At 38.8% G+C, this 16,780-nt stretch overlaps 1 long non-coding RNA gene across 1 annotated transcript; it reads left to right on the top strand.

Moving 5' to 3' along the window:
• Positions 1-215: 215 nt before the first annotated feature.
• LOC113041914 (uncharacterized) lies at positions 216-15,415 on the top strand. The gene is made up of 3 exons (XR_003275483.1): positions 216-698; positions 14,315-14,439; positions 14,623-15,415. It is a non-coding gene; the product is annotated as an uncharacterized LOC113041914 (long non-coding RNA).
• Positions 15,416-16,780: the final 1,365 nt, after the last annotated feature.

The raw sequence follows: 16,780 nt of genomic DNA, 5'->3' as shown, positions 1-16,780 counted from the left end.
TGGGAGGTCTTGTAGTGCCTTTCATCACTGACCGTGTCTGTAATGGTATGATGTTTGCCAGAATGGTCGGTTATGAATGAACCCGGTGGCTATGAGAGACACATGCAGGGGTCCTCACGGTGAGGTTTTCCCGCACAACACGGCACAGCTGCGCCTGAGGGACTGTCACTTCAATAGACGGGGGTCAATGCAAGCCCTGCGGGGACGAGCGCATTCCAAATCAGGGAGAACAGAGCGGGAGGGGGAGGGGCTCCTTATCCAGCGCACGTAACTTTGCGAACGTTTAGCTTTCGCGCGAAGAAAACGCAAAGTTCTCTTCACGAACGTTTCACTCAAGCTATAAAGCCTATTTCTTTAGACGAGACATGCGTGAACTGCACTGAGATTTGGGAAGGAATCTTTATTGTTCAGATCCCTCCTCTTTCTTGAGAAGTGGGAGGACCCGAGAAGTTCCTCGCAAAAGGGAGAATTGTTCCAGGACTCAGTCATCCAAAAACGTCCTTTCAGTTCAAGAACTTGGGGAGCCGAAGAAAATGTCGGTGTTGCTGCATCAGTAGTGAATTACTGAAGCAGTGGCGGTTTGCGGGTAAAAGAAGGAGAGGAATTGCAGTTTTCTTGGAATAAACCGCGAGAAACATTGGAAAAATTCGGCCAACTAAAAACTAGTGGATTCAACTCCAAACTACTGCACGTTTTTGGTAAGTCTCTCTCCTCCCCCCAAAACATCTCTTGTTTTTAGGAACCCCACCATGCTATTCTAATAGCTTACGCCAGTTCCCTTCACTTTTATTTCCTAACGTTACATTTTTACACTTATGCAAATACTCCCCCTGTAGAAATGATCGCGTGTTGTTAATCTCAGAAAGATACCCTTTTTATTTTTTTTAGTGTGAAAAGATGCGGGTGTTAGCTAACTAAAGTTAGCTATTTTGTTTCGACGTTCTGTTATCAGATTGCTGTAATAGATTCCCGACTCTTCGAGTTTACGTTTTTTTCTTCTTCTTTAAAAGTTATTTAGTTGTCGTATTTGTGACGGTATTTCAAAAAAAACACGACTAAAGGCGCTTTGGCTGCTGCTGTGATGCTCATTTGTCCACTAATGCTAATCATAGGCGAAAATTACAATACGTCTGCATTTATGAGATTTATAATGTTTGTATCAACGTAGCAGTGTCATATTGTCAACAAATGTGTCATGAAATTTCTAAGGAGAAAACATGCAAACTTTTGCGTAGTTTTACAGGCCTCATTCAGCTGTAGTAAGTTGACATTACTGTGCTCCACACAATTTTACACTTAAATAATCGTGTGTTTATATATTTTGTCATTTTATTACATTTTTTTTTTACTTTTTAGTTTTTTATGTTGATAAAACACATTGGTCAGATGTTGATTGTTGTTGGTCATTAGGTAATTGTGCCCAATATACTAAAGCTGTTTGTTTGTAAACAATTACCAAGAAGTGTTGTAGCAGTTATAAAAACATATTTGCTTGATTTTTATCTATTTTCACTTCATTGGGTCCAAAATAGAAGTTTTTATAGATACTACTAACACATTTTCTTCTTAATCAGTTATTTTTGTCAGTAAGACATAGCTAACTGTTAGGAAAAAATACATGTGTATTTAGATTGCAAAACAACATAATATGATGGACAATAAATACATGGCAATGAATGAATATAACAACAATAATAATAATAATAATAAGCAAAATATTTATAATGCATATTGTTTTATTGTTGTAATCTAATCATTTAGTTATTATAAGAAAAATATCGATATACGTCATGAAAATTATACTATTGATCTTTAAGATGTAATTTGCTCTGAAAGCCTTCCTTTATTGTTGAAACAAAACCAAACCTAACTGATGAACTACTAAAGATTTGATTTTGTTACATTTTATTTTCAAAAAAAAAAAAAAAAAGCGTTCCCGCATGCTTATTATAGAGTTATAACAGGACAATACTGTTACAAAGCTGCTAATGTAGTTTATTAGGGACCCAAAATGTTAGCATCCAGGTGCTGCATTGTTTTTTTTTTTTTTAAAAGAAAGAAAACAGGCCAACTGAGAGGAATGCTGGCTGACTTTGCGTTTGTTTCAGACTAGTTGATAGATTCAAGCGAGCCAGATCGCCCTTCTCGAAGGCCAAGAATTCAATCTGAGGAAAAACTGTGGTAGCTGGTTTCTGCTCAAGATGATTGGTGGTCGGGTGGATCAAAGTTGTTCCATAATTGATTCCAGTCTGATTATCTTGTTGGCTTTCATAGTGCTCTGACCTTATTTGGTTATAATGCTGGGAAGGCCTATTAGCTATGCACAGATGGATGCACAGATTTCAGATGACATGCCCTCACTGCTCCGCATTCTTTCAGTGTAACAGGTATCCCATAGCTGAGCCAGAGAGGCCCGTCTGGGGATTTGGAAAGGTTGAAAAAGGCATATGTCTTTAAACGCTCTTGTTTTCATAGAAAAATAGGTGACGAGGTTGTAGGCGTCAGCATTATGAACTCTGAATTTCTAGTGTGTGAGACCAAATGAGAGTTGATTAGTCTTGTTGGATGTGGAGGGTTTTTGTTGCCGCAGAGGTTTTTGGACCAGCTTATTGTTTTCTTAAAGGGTGTAACTTTTTTGTTAATTTGCAAAAGAAGTCTGTGTAATAAAAAACTCCTCCAGGCTGGCTTTCATGTCTGTTTCAGCGGGTATGTTCATGCAGTCATAACAGCCTGGAGGCAACAATCTGCGGGTTTATGTGTGCGTGCGGGTAAAAGATGCTCTCCAATCAGGATTATCTTCTCATAGTGGAATGCACTGCGTGTCGGTCTGCTGTTTCCAAACGTGCTCTGAATTATCCAAAGCTCAAAAGTAAGGCAGCTGTCAAGAGGCAATTTTTAGCCCGCAGTGAAGAATAATCGTCTCTAAAGTATAAAGTTGCTGTTGGAGCCGCACCTGGTCGAAGTAATTTAGTTTCAGCGCTTTCTCCATTTCATTAGGCACATGATGACACCTGGATGTCCAGGTGGCTGGTTGACTTTCTCACTTTCTCATGTTTGGTTCCTCTTGTTTTCCTGGAAAACCCTAATTTTTAAAGGGATAGTTAACCCAAATATGAAAATTAGCTGAAAGTTTTCGCACCTAAGACCATCCACAATGAGTTTGTTACTTTATTGGAACAGATTTTGGAGAAATTTAGATTTGAATTGCTTGATCACGAGTGGGCCCTCTGCAGTGAATGGGTGCCGTCAGAATGAAAGAAATACATTACAAATACAAATACAGTTGAAAAAATATCACAATAATCCACAAGTAATCCACACAACTCCAATCCATCAGTTGAAGACTTGTTAAGTGAAAAGCGTAATGTTTGTAAGAAACATTAAAGCTATTAATGCCCAAAATATCTAATAAATTCCATACAATACAGTCCATATGACCAATAAAAATGCTTCCCATGTTGTCCTCTCACATCAAGATCCAACTACATATTTGTTTAGAACAGTTTTTACTTGTAAATGGTGCTTGATCTGTGCATATTTCTCTCCTGATTCAGTCAAGACAAATTTTCACCGGGGAAATTAATATGGATAGAGGTTCTAAATTAAAACACTTAACGATACATTTATTACAATCATACAGCTTTTTGCTTCACAAGACATAACTCTATGGACTGAATTTGTGTGAATTACTTATTTTTTATCACTTTTTTTGAACTCTCATTCTGACAGCACTAAATTCACTGCAGGGGATCCATTGTTGATCTAGTGATGCATTGCAAAATTTCTCCAAATCAGTTTTGATGAAGAGGGTTAGTGTTTTTTTGAACTAACTGCTCCTTTAAGAGCAATGTGTGCATTTACTCTAAAACTTAACGTGTAAAAGTAACGTGTTACCTTGTCACTTCACCAGTCGTTGTGAAGACTGTATTATGTCAAGCGCATGTTTGACCCGAGCTGTCTCTGACATCAGGGCAGCACGCTGCTATTTGTGTCAGTGTGTCTATTGCAAGGCAGTGAGATCATTGATAAACTCCAGACCCTGGTAAGTAAGCAGCGACTGTTTGCAGACAAACATCTCAGTGTGTAAAACTGATATTTGTACAAAGATTAAGGATCGTTTGACAAGACACAGAGTAATGGAGACATTCTCACAAGACCATTCACACTCTCTCGATTACTCGTCTTTAGAGACCTATAGCTCACTGTCAGAGTCACACACATGCTCTGAAACTGTTCTGCAAACCCATTCTCCATCAGCTGCCTTCATTGTCTGTCCAGGATAGATTTTATGCCACTTTCATGTTCTGATAATTGGAATTTTATAAATAATTACAAATTTCCATCAAACTCAGCTATGCTGATTAATATTTTTGTGGAAACTCTTTAGATAATCTTTGAATGGAAAGTTAAAAAACAGCATTTATATGAAATACATGAAATACCTTTTATCGATTTAGAAATGTCTCCACTGTCACCGTTGACCAATTTAATTTGTTATTGCTAAATAAAAGTATTTATTTCTTTCAAAACCAGACATCATACTCACCCCAAATGTTGAAACGATGGTGATCTTGCAGTTTTGTTTAATGAGGAAATAGGTAGGATGTTTTCTAAGTCTTTATTGCTTTTGGACACTATGGTATGTTCAAAAGCCAAAGGCTACTGTATTGTTTTGCAGTTTAGGTTTGTTTATCATGTGGTTGGTGTTGCATTTGATGTGTCTGCAGACTGTGTGGTCATGGTCATGGATGTTGCAGGTGTTTACAGTTGACAAGGGCTTCCTCTGCCAAAGCCAGACCTTTGGCTCTGAGAGACCATTGACATTCATCATACTAAGCCTGTTTTTAAAAGACGCTTGAGACAGTTTTAAATATCCTATTTTGTTTCCTTTTGGACTGTTTTGTATCAGTGCTGTTTACAGCCATTCACTCAGGCAACAGTGCATTTTTTTGTGAGTGCGTTATAAACAGTTTTATGATGTTTTCTTTTTATTATATATTTTTATTCCCCACCCTTTTCTGTTTTGTTTCTTTCCGGTTTTTGGAACTGGACTCTTGCTGGCGAGCACCCAGGCAGTCGAAGCTCACTGAGTTCCTGTTGAATAATGTGGAGAAATTGCTTTAGATTTATAATTGGTTCAATACACTATGATGGAAAAGCTGCCAGAGCAGCAGGGGCCCCTCTGTCCTTCCCTCTCTCCGCTCGTCTGCACAGTTAGAAGATCTGTGTGGTTTTACAAGAAAATATGTTCGGTATTCATTTCTATTCTTTATTTTGTAATGAACTTCACAATGGCTGCATGCATTTGAGAGTTTGAAACATTTGTCCTCTCCATCATGATTTGAGAAGTGTTTAATTCTGTTAGATTTTTTTATTATGTTGTTGTTTAAACCGCGTTCAAGCAGTTGATTCTAAAGAGTGATTATTTATTTGAATTAGAACAGGTCTTGAGTCTAGAATGCAAATGAGAACGTTCAAGACGAACACACCTCACATCTTGTTAAAAGTAACAGTTTTTGGGCCAATGTATGGAGTTAGAATTGTGTCTTTATTACATGCGAGAAAATAAAAGATCTGAGAGAAAAAAAAAGTTTGAGAGAAAAAGTTATCACACTGATAGCAAAAAAACATTTCATGAGAGAAAAAAGAATATTTGAGAGAAAAAGTTTTCATGCCAATAGCAAAAAATAATAATATTTGAGACTAAAAAAAGTTTTGAGAGAAAGTATTTTCTCATAGAACATAAAAAAATATACATTTGAAATTTTTTTAATTATTTCTGAGAAAAGAAATCTCTCTCAAAATACTTTGAAAAAAACTCTCAAATATATATTTTTTGCTATCAGTGTGAAAATATTTTCTCTAAAAAAAAAAGTGTTTCTCTCGAAACGCTTTTCTTTGCTCTTGATGCAATTTCTTGCTCTCGTGTCAGGATTTTGCTTTCACTGTGAGAATTGTGTCATGGGCGGGGCCACGTTCCTATTGGCCAGTCGGGTGAGCATCGTCTTGTCTTGGGAGTCGAACTGAATCATTACACCATTGTTCGGTTCACCTGCATAAATGCCGCCTCTGCCTTATGGCTGGTTAAGTTGAGCACGGACACTACAATGTTTAGGTGCCGGTACTCTATTATAGCATATATATATATGTTTTTTTTATGACTCCCCTCATCCCCATTGTAAAAAGAAAAAAACATAAAAAAAAACAATGACAGTTGTAACAGTGCATAAATCAGACCTTAACTCTAATTTTCGGGACAATTAGGGCCAGATTCGGGATTCTGGACAACAGTTTAGATTTCGGGACTGTCCCGAATTTTTCGGGATGTCTGGTCACCCTTCCTGAAAGAGCTGCTGCATTACTTCATTAGCTTGCGTCTGCCCTGCAGAGATATCACACAGACTTGGTAAAGAATCAGCAAGCGAGTCATCTGATTCTAACCGTGCTGTTCTCATAATAATCAGAGTCTGACGCCAGTAGTGATGGGATTTATGGCTCTTTGAGGGGATCCGGATCTTCGCGATCCGTTCCTTTCAAAGAGCCGTTCAAAAGAATGGCTCTTTTGGCTCTTTTTAAATATTTAGTCAGTTTTAAGAAGCCAGCTTGGGAGCATCTCAGTTTATCCTGGAAATAATCACTGGGAGGTATTATGAGGTGAGATTTGTAGTCAAATAATTAAAGCTCAGATATCACACACCAATATCTGAGTTTGAATTATTCTGAAATATTGATTATTACCTCATTTCTCATGTGTCGACTATATTCCATAAGGTTGCACAAATCCCTCTGCTTAGACAGTGACATCATTATTTTGATTTACCTTTAGTACAAAGTGTGTGTGTGTGTGTGTGTGTGTGTGTAAAACTACGTTGACTTATGTTATTCATACAATACCTACTCACAAATAAACATAAAAAACAAAGCCGGCTGCAATGAATTTCTGTGCAAAACAGCTTTTACTACAAACACTTCCACACAAGAACATTGTTATCACACAAGAACATTTTGATAGAAAACTAATTTTTTTTTAAGTAGATAAAATTAGAATAAATAAAATGGAAATGTCTACATACTACATACTATTACTACTGTAAACTTTGCCAATAGGACATCAGCCCCTTCAAGTCAATGAACAATAACAAAGTGGGCTGCAATGAATGTCTGTGGAAAACAGCTTTTAGTGAAACATTTCTATACAAGTACAGTATCACAAAAGAACATTTTTAATGATTTTAAAATAAGTTTTAAATGAACACAAAATGCAATGTAAATGCATGCACAACTAATAACTAATATCATCACGCTATAAAGGGTTGGCCTGCGCTGGGTGCGCCCCTCCCCCTATAACTGTTCTGTCTCCTGGCGGAGCTCATTTGTATGAACACGCATAGGAAAAAAGAACGATAAAAAGAACGGCTCCTCTCCAGTCGCGACTCGGCTCCCATCGTTCATGTTTATGAGCCGTTCAAAAGAATCGGTTCGTTCGCGAACGTCACAACTCTAGAAGCCAGGAAAGCATCAGTGTTGTTCACTGACTTTGAATATCACAGAACTGAGCGAGCGCGTTTCACACGTTTTCTCCGGCCACGCTGAGTTGTAATTGACAGCGGGAAAAGCGACGCAATTGCATGCGCTTTTCACTAGTGAAACTCAAGGGTTTATGGGTAATGTAGTCACAGACGAATTATGAAGCTTGCATTGTGAAGGGCGCTCTGAAAGGCGGCAGCGCAGGCTAAAGATTAAAGCCTCTATTGAAACAGATGTCAAAGTCAGTGAACAACACTGAAACTTTCCTGGCGTCAGACTCTGATTATTATGAGAACAGCACGGTTAGAATCAGATGACTCGCTTGCTGATTCTTTACCAAGTCTGTGTGATATCTCTGCAGGGCAGACGCAAGCTAATGAAGTAATGCAGCAGCTCTTTCAGGAAGGGTGACCAGACATCCCGAAAAATTCGGGACAGTCCCGAAATCTAAACTGTTGTCCAGAATCCCGAATCTGGCCCTAATTGTCCCGAAAATTATACTAAAGCAAAATCTTGAGTAGTTATTGTCTGATAAACATTAAAAACTGTCTGCGGAGGTTGAGTCGTCCTGCAACCAGCCCCCGCCGGCTGCTCATTGGCTGCAGCATCTTTTCTCTAAGTTCTAAACAAAAATACCGTAGGCGGCTAGGCACGAATTTATTTATTTATTTATCTAATTAATCCATATGCACGAAGACAATACGACCGTTTTGTCCCCTTTTTGTTTTAAAGCTTGATGAAGAGAGCGCAAGTTGCTGCAGCTGCGATGAGGACAGTCAGTGATGCACGCGTACAGGAGTGATTGACAGTTCGGGCACTGTGAACAAAAATAAGTTTAAGCTCATTAGAGTTAAGGTCTGATTTATGCACTGTTACAACTGTCATTGTTTTTTTTTAATGTTTTTTTCTTTTTACAATGGGGATGAGGGGAGTCATAAAAAAAAACATATATATATATGCTATAATAGAGTACCGGCACCTCTTTTGGGCCACTTAAAGCACTGGCGATTAGCAAGCAAATAATATAATACACATAAATTCATGAATATGAGTGCTATTTTTTAATGTTTCATCTTCAGTGATACTGAACTTGCTCAGCCAGCTGTGTGTCATCATCTTACCCAAACATTGTAGTGTCCGTGCTCAACTTAACCAGCCATAAGGCAGAGGCGGCATCTATGCAGGTGAACCGAACAATGGTGTAATGATTCAGTTCGACTCCCAAGACAAGACGATGCTCACCCGACTGGCCAATAGGAACGTGGCCCCGCCCATGACACAATTCTCACAGTGAAAGCAAAATCCTGACACGAGAGCAAGAAATTGCATCAAGAGCAAAGAAAAGCGTTTCGAGAGAAACACTTTTTTTTTTTAGAGAAAATATTTTCACACTGATAGCAAAAAATATATATTTGAGAGTTTTTTTCAAAGTATTTTGAGAGAGATTTCTTTTCTCAGAAATAATTAAAAAAATTTCAAATGTATATTTTTTTATGTTCTATGAGAAAATACTTTCTCTCAAAACTTTTTTTAGTCTCAAATATTATTATTTTTTGCTATTGGCATGAAAACTTTTTCTCTCAAATATTCTTTTTTCTCTCATGAAATGTTTTTTTGCTATCAGTGTGATAACTTTTTCTCTCAAACTTTTTTTTTTCTCTCAGATCTTTTATTTTCTCGCATGTAATAAAGACACAATTCTAACTCCATACAATGGCTCATTTTCTCTTTGTAAGATGTGTGTGAAGTGATCTAAGCTCATTGAACCCATTTACCGATTGACAATATTTTCCTAATAAGCATCACCAAGGCAGTTTTGTAATGGATTTTTGGTGAACTGAACCTCTTATAATACCTGCCTTGGTGGGGAGCAGCACAAAAAGAGAGTCGGTCTAATCCTAACTGACAGTTCCCATCGTCTGGCCAAATGGAGGTATGCAGTCATGTGACCATCCTACTTAAAGTAACTCAATAATTAGCGTGTGCTAGTTAATGCTGCCTTGTTATATGAATTATGCAAATATCGGGGTGCTTAATTGATCAGAGCCCCTGGACTTGGCTCAATCTTTTGCTCGTTAATCCATTGAGTGGGTCTCATTATTGTATTTTTTGGGCAGGGGTGGATGTTGCTCATTAATAGACTGAAGGGTACAGTGATGGTGGGGGTATTGGCCTTGTTAGTGGTGCTTTTGATGTTTAATTTTCCGGCATGGGAACGACTGATGTCTTTGCGGTGAATTGTGGGAGTCTAGGCAGACCTGGAAAAGATCCTGCTTCGCTTACACCTGCTAATCTGTTCTGAGAACCTCGAGAACGTTCCAGAGGATTAAGTGAGGGTGAAGAGCCCTGAAGGTGAAGTCATGGATGTAGCAGCAGGTGAACTATGCCCAGAGTTTAGGCTGGGTGACATATTAAATATTCATGATGATTTTGCTGGGGATACAATGAAGCATTTTTTTTAAATAGTACAATCATTTCCTTTTTATTTGAACCATGTTGTTAAATTAGTTTCAAAAATTTCCTGTGTCTTACTACATGGTTTTGTAGTTGTGCCACTGATTTAAACTTCAGGTCGTTTTTGAAGTTTGATTTGTGAATAAGTTCAAATGTTTCAGTAAATCAGTTTTAAAGTCAATTATTCGTTTATGTTTAATGTTCACTGAAGATACTGTACTGCATTTGTTTAGAATGCTTTTTCAAAAAAAAAAAACGAGTTAAATATTACTGTTTTTGATGTATTTTTAGATTAACACATTTCTGAAGGATCATGTGACTGAAAAACGGAGTCATGTCTGTTGAAAATTCAGATTCATCATCACAGAAATAATTAAATTTTAAAATATAATTAAGTAGTAAACAGTTATTTTAAATTGTAATTGTGTTTCGATCAAATAAATGCAGCCTTGGTGAGTTTATTTGACTTTGTTCAGAAACATACAAAAATAAAAAGCTTTTGTACTTTGATCCATGGATGTTTGGTCAAAATGGTGCTTCCTCTGATTGCAGAAACATATATTTTCAGCCATTACAGAGCATAAATATTGAGATATTCTGTTTACAGAACATTAAAGTGTTGTTAATCTATAAGGAGGCCAAAATTTCAGTAAAACTCCTCTTCTGAACTGTACTTTCTCCATTTTTTACTTCTTCGGCCAAATGGCCAGCAAACTTCAATCACCACCATCTCAACCTCCACCCTCTTCGGTCAATCACCAGTTGACATCCACTCTCTAATTTGGATCCCTAAAGCTTAGACCCCCCCCCCCCTTCGTCCACCCCCACATCCACTAACCACTTTTGGCTCTCCCACTCCCCCAGCCCAAAACAGCATCCCTCACTTGTCCATTGAGCTGCCCCCATCAGCTCTTCCTCTGGCCCTTCTGAGAAACGTCTCTCCTTTCACTGAAGGCCGTAGGGTTATTGTCCGTGCGCCGGCTCACTGCTTTACAATGACTCTCCACTCTATTAAGGTGCGTTCTGCCTGTTACCGTCGCCCGGAGCAACGGGCCTCCCGCATGGCAGATATGCACTGCGGCATTGTGGGCCATGGGCCCACGCGGGTAGTTGAACCCAGCACTCCTCACACTTGACACCGCATGTGTTTATCTAAAGGGGGGGGTATTGTGATGTTTGGAGAATCGAGGATGGGTCGGGGGGGTCTGGAGGACATAAAAAGGTGAAGGGAGAGGGGTGATAAATATTCAGAAGAAGCTAAACTCCACCTCCTCCCCTTGCCTCCTCGTTACTCTTCTCCTCTCTCTGTGCGGAAAGCAGATGGAATGTGAACGGTACGAGGGAGGCCCACAGGCGGCCGAGAGCGGTTTTATCCAATTAGTAGGGTTGTCAAAATGAATTTCACACAGGCTGGAGGACAATAGTGACCAGAGTGGCCCTAGAAGAAAGGACTCCATTTAGTGACAAAGAGGCATTATGAAGTCACTTCAGTATTATGCTTTGTCTCGCTTTCTTACTCCGTTTCTCCTATAAACAGAGTCTAAACGCACATGCCTTTGTGCAGCCCTTATCCAGATACTCAAATCAATACAATCTCTGCTCTCTAAAGGGGTCACAAACTTACACCACAGCACTTTTTTCACTTTCTGTATCATTTGACTCCCCCTGCTTGTGCAAAAAGGGAAAAATGGCATTGCTATGAATTATTTCACGTTACAGTTGTGACTTGATATGGATGTGAAGTGTTTGTCTTAGAGGTGATGACATGAGCTGGATTGCACATATGTGTCTGAGTGAAGCGTGTGTGTTCAAGGGGACAACTTCTGACGCCTGAGACAGGTGGCTTGACAGCCAAGGAGACGCTATTGCTGCCTTTTCCAAACCTTTAGGGCAGCTGTCCTGTTCCTGTTGACAGCAAAGCTTTATTGGCTCCAAAGAGCTTGATAGTCTGACTAGATGCTGTAGTTTATTGGATACAAACCTGTAGCCTGATCTTCCCAATCCACTTGGGATTGATGAGACTCATCAATAATAATGGTTTCAGGTTTGTTGACAGAGCTGTCATTTGCCTAATCAAATCAGTTCTACCATATATGTATGTTTTTATGCATCACAAACATAAAGATTTGGTAGTTTGTGATCTATTGTTGTTACAAACTGCTGATCTGAGTAATTGGTCAAGGTAAAAGTTAGCTAGCTGGTTAACATATGGGATTTCGTTGGAAACTGGGGGAATTATGTTCATAGTAATCAGCTAATTCTTAATTATTTAAGAAAACGTAATATTTAAAATATTACATACAAATATAAAATATGTTTATTTTTAGATAAAATATTTGCAGGGCAAATTACAAATCTGAACTATGTTCTCAAACCGTCTAGAAGAAGTAAAGTATTTATTGAATTCTACCAATGTTTTGCAACAGTTTTTGTTCACTGAAAATTTTTTGAAATGCATTTTTAATGTTTCACAGGCTGAATGATTGATACTGGAGTGCTTGACAGCACCTGCCAATTGATTTAAATATGTGGTCATGGCAAAGTAATATAACCAGCTAACTTGGATGAGATTTATTTTATTATATTTTATTATTTACTTTTATTAATTTATATATGCATTTTCTATATTTTTTATTTATTTATTTATTTTAACTTATTTATTTAATTTAGTGTTTTGCCAGGTTTTTGTCCATTGGAGATTGTAGGAAACACATTTTCAATGTTTAATTGGTTGAACGATTGACACCCATGTAGACAACTGCACCTGACTGTACTTCCACCCCTCACCGTCACTGGCTGTGGTCAAAACACAACTGAAACCATCATCTACACCTAGAATAGTAATGGATGTAGTTGTAGTATTAACAGCAATGTCACCTGTTGTAGTATTACTGTTCTTTGTAGTTGCAATCAGTATCGGACATGGTGGTAAATCATTCATTTTGAGCAGTGACATGAGCCAATCATTGACCTGATTAAAGCTGATGACCTACAGAGCTTTAACTAAGCATGGAGAAAACTAGTTGCTTGTCGTATTTGCTAAGGTCAGTATGATCTTATCTATAGTGAGGTTCCCCGATGTGCCAGGATTTAGCGCCATGTCGTTTCCACTTCAGAGACGAGTAACAAACAAAGTAATGTTGTGGCAGACAGCAGAATCCATCAGCATTTTAACACATATGGTAATTAAAATGATGAGTCCAACATTTCCAAATCAGTCAGACTAAATAACATCTCTCTGCAGCATTATGCAGACAGCATAACTTGTTTATTTCTGGTGTTGGAAATGGGAAAAACATTTGTTTAGGGCCAACCCCAAAGTCTGTAAATGGCACACATTCTATTCCGTCAGCAGAGTTTGGCTAATAGCTAATGGCTATGTACCTACCAGCTCCAGAAAAACAACTCCAGATCCCAAGACGCAGACTTCATTTATTTTTGCAGGGTTTTTTCTCAAGTTGTGTCGTGTGGTTCCCTCCCATGTTTGAGCTCTCAATCTTTCTGTGAGGCTTCATTAATCATTACTTACAATTGATGGGAGTAGAGTTGCGTGTGTTTGTGTGTGTGAGAGCGAGAGATTTGCAGTCTAGGAGCAATGGACCACCCTCCTCCTCCTGACGGGAAGTTGTTAGTTTAACCTGACAGGAAAGAATTCGGGAAACTTGGCAGTAAGAGTCGAGGGAGAGAAACGCTCCCTTTCCTGCATTAACTGTTAATACAGTAACCATTACTCTTTTTCTCCTGCTTGCTCTTTCTCCGTCGGTTTGCGTCTCTGTAAGGATCACATTACACTACTCAGTATTTCCAGAAAATACAAATGATATCACCCCCACCCCATTGTCCTTTGTGTGCAGGTCTTTTTCTTTTGAACCCGCCTGTATCGGTTACACCTGAGTGAGGGGGCTCAGATTTCCCCCTCTTCTTATCCGGGCACCCGTCTTAACAGTTCAGCCCGCTGGATGAGGGTTCAAGCGGGATGTGTGTTTCAGCATGTGCTCTGTGAACTTGTAAGGAAAGATTGTTTCACGAGTAGCAGAACACCCTTTTCTGCGCCGGTAAAATGGACCATGAGATAGAAAAGCTAGTTGTAGGGTCATTAATAAGAAGTCTTATTAACACTGATCAAGGCTTTTATTTGATCGAAAACATATTACAATTTTAAATAACTGTTTTCTGTTATATATATTTATATCTCTTTTCTTGTTTTTGGCAACTGCGACTCAGGTTGTGTGTGTGTTAGTTCATTAATATACTCACCACATGTGCAATGTAATGTCACATTAAGTACGTTTTCATCTGATAACACCTCTCTCTTTCCCGCTCTCTCTCACAGGGGTAGTGTATGGAAGATGTCTGGGATATTGGACTGGATACCCTGGGAAAGAAAGCGGAAGATTCGAGTGCTGTGTGCCCTGGGTGTGCTGCTGTGCTGCCTGCAGGATAGTGCAGGTGTTAGAGGTAGGTTTCTGACGTCTTGGTTCTCCTCCATCCGTTACAAGACCTATTCCCACCAAAACATCGTAAAGTTGGCTTCATTTGAGTTAGAACAAGCTGCGTTCAGATCCAGCACCTTTTATAGCCATTTGTTTTGGATAACTGATAAATGTATTCACTATTATTATGTCCCACTTTTTCTCCTAGATGACATCCCAATTTTCACCGAGGAGCCTCTCTCTGTGGTACAGAAACTTGGGGGCAGCGTGACCCTGCGCTGCAGCGCCCTGCCCGACCATGTCAACATCAGCTGGCGTCTGAACGGCAGAGAGCTGCCGACTGGGGGCGATGAAGAGCTGGGAGTGCTGGTGCGGCCCGGTTCGCTCCACATCCCCTCCCTTACTAACCTCACCGTGGGCAGATACCAGTGTGTGGCCACCATCAGCGTTGGGTCCTGTGCTAGCGTGCCGGCCAATGTTACTGCAGCTAGTGAGTTCACACACTTACATTTGTTGTATACATGTTTAAACACAGTGTTGTGAACTTTCCTGTACTAAATTCAAAGGGCTCTGTAGTGTGTGGTTTTGTGCCAGCTGTACTGCTAGTGTGCGTGTTTACCCTAAGTTAGTCAGTGTTGGAGCACGGGAAGGGGCGTGTAATGTGACCTACCATAATGCCTGTGCGTGTGTGTACGGGTGAACCACGGGCCCCATTAGTGAAGGGCCTCCTCCCTGTTCTCTACTGCTTCCCTCTTTTCATATACAGAGACGGAACGGAACGAGAAGGAAAGACAGAAAAAGAAACTGTGTGTGAGATTTGTGAAGGTTTCTGCATATACTACCGTTTAAAAGTTTGGGGTGGTTGTAATTTGTTATAATATGTGACCCTGGAGTACAAAACCAGTCATTAGTAGCAGGGGCATATTTGTAGCAATTGCCAACAATACATTTTATGGGTAAAAATTATTGATTTTTCTTCTATGCCAGAAATAATTAGAATATTAAGTAAAGATCGTGTTCCATAAAGATATTTATTACATTTTCTACTTTAAATATATTACAACTAAATTTTTTATTAATAATTACACTACTCAGTATTCAACTTGGACCACTAAATAAATAGACTGCTATTGTTATGTAAATATGAGGTTAGATTATTTAGTGTACAGGTCATTTTAAGAGTGATAAAGTAATAGAAAATATTTATTTTAATGCATTTTAAATGTTTAAAATGTGAACCACTCATTGCATCATACCATCTCCTGACTGCATTGTTATTAGTAAATAAGGGCTTTATTGAGAGTGTGGATACATGGTTAAAGTGTAACAGTTTATAGTTCATTAATTTAGGGAAATGAACAAGTGTCTCAGCCCTCAAGGGACTATTTGGCCTCCCAGCTTATTCCTGCTTGAAAAGCTAAATGTTATTGATTGTGTAAAAAACATCAACTTTGAAGCACATGCTGATTGATGGACTAGCTTTACTCAACATTACTTACTACCTTCCATCAACACTACATTCATTGAAGGTAAAATAGTAAAAAACATAATAATAGTTAATTTTAACCGGAATTGGAACCTGAAAATTTGTATATGGTAATATATGTGAATTATATATAATATATGTTGACATTGCCAACTTTTAAATTAAGTTGACAGTAAGTAATAAACAGTATTAAGCACTGAATAGTTGAGTATTGTGCATTTCTCCTTACCACTATTTTAATGGAACCGAACCGGAAATTTCTAACGATTCCCAACCCTAGTAATTAATTTCTGGTGAACTATCCCTGTAATCGCCAACAAGTTTGTGTAAAACCTGATGTTCATGTTCTCCAGGATCATTTGAGAGGATCCATGTAAGAGCATCTTTAGCTTCAATGGAAGCAAGAGCAACTGACCGTCTGTACAAAAGTATAACATGATCACATTTCTTTCATTTTTGTCTGTAAAATGCTGATTTCTTGCTAATTTTACGTAATAAATGTCAAATCCTAAAACTTTCAGGTTTTTAACAGGTTTATTTTCATAAACACTATGTGAATATATGCCACAACATGAAATTCGACAGAACTGTATGCATGCATGCGTGTTTGTGTGATAGTGTGAGCAAGTGTAGGTTTGGCAGGACTAGTTGAGGCAGGATCTTCTGTGAGATGAGACGCCGACATGAGAATCTTTGGACACCATCGTTCACCCCCCAAAGCAGGCATGCTTTACATTACCCCCCCCCCCCCCCCCACACACACACAAGCTCTGCTCATGACATTTAATGGTGCATTGGATTTCAGTCCTCTCAAAGCACATTTGTTTCTTCTGACTTTCAGCCTCCCTCATTTAACTTTGACTCTCGTACATTTGCGAGA

The sequence above is a fragment of the Carassius auratus genome, chromosome 24 (genome assembly GCF_003368295.1).
Source record: "Carassius auratus strain Wakin chromosome 24, ASM336829v1, whole genome shotgun sequence".
NCBI classification, from domain to species: Eukaryota; Metazoa; Chordata; class Actinopteri; order Cypriniformes; family Cyprinidae; genus Carassius; species Carassius auratus.
Note: the sequence above shows the minus strand (reverse complement) of the source record. Positions and strands in the feature narration are given on the sequence as shown.